Here is a 714-nt window from a genome sequence, read left to right as displayed (position 1 = left end):
TCACTCCCTGCAGTAATGAATGTCTATTGCTCCTGCCAACACAGTACTAGTCAGTTACTCTGTTGCTAGCCAGTCTTTTTCTTTTTGTCCAAACTGAGAAAAACACAGAATTGGTGTCAGGAAATAAATTAGGAGAGAAAGTTAAATGCCATAAATTAGCAACAAGTCTATTTTTAGAATAAAGGTTGTGATTCTCCTGGAGCCAGTTAGCAGCCAGCTTCTCCTAGCTCTTGATGTTGGTATCTGTTTTCTTGAGAAGGCATCTGCGTTCAATGTTTCCTTGTAGTGTTATGTCTGGTGCCATGAGATCTCCTGCTGCAACTAAGCTGGGAGCAGAGCAGTTTTTGGAATCTAGAGTCAGGCATCTACACACAATGTCCAGTGCAGTCAAGCTGGTGTTAAAGGACCACCGACTCAATCCTGGTAACACTGGGTTCAGCAATGATACTGGTATTTGTGTGGTTATCTTCCTATTTGATGTGGAGGCTTTTCTGGAGAGATCATTGTTGATTACTCTCCAGGCTCTTGAGAAAACAACAGTAGGTCAACCACATTTCACATTCATAGAAGAAAGTGGGGATCAGGTCTGCATTATAGACCTGGTTTGGGGGGGGGGTTTCTGGAGTTCATGATCAACAAAAAACATGAGATGAAAAAGCAATTTCCTGAAAGAGGTGCTTGCACACCAGATAGTTTGCTGGATCTCCTCATCAA

The sequence above is a fragment of the Gavialis gangeticus genome, unplaced genomic scaffold (genome assembly GCF_001723915.1).
Source record: "Gavialis gangeticus isolate Ggan-Ray unplaced genomic scaffold, GavGan_comp1, whole genome shotgun sequence".
NCBI classification, from domain to species: Eukaryota; Metazoa; Chordata; order Crocodylia; family Gavialidae; genus Gavialis; species Gavialis gangeticus.
Note: the sequence above shows the minus strand (reverse complement) of the source record.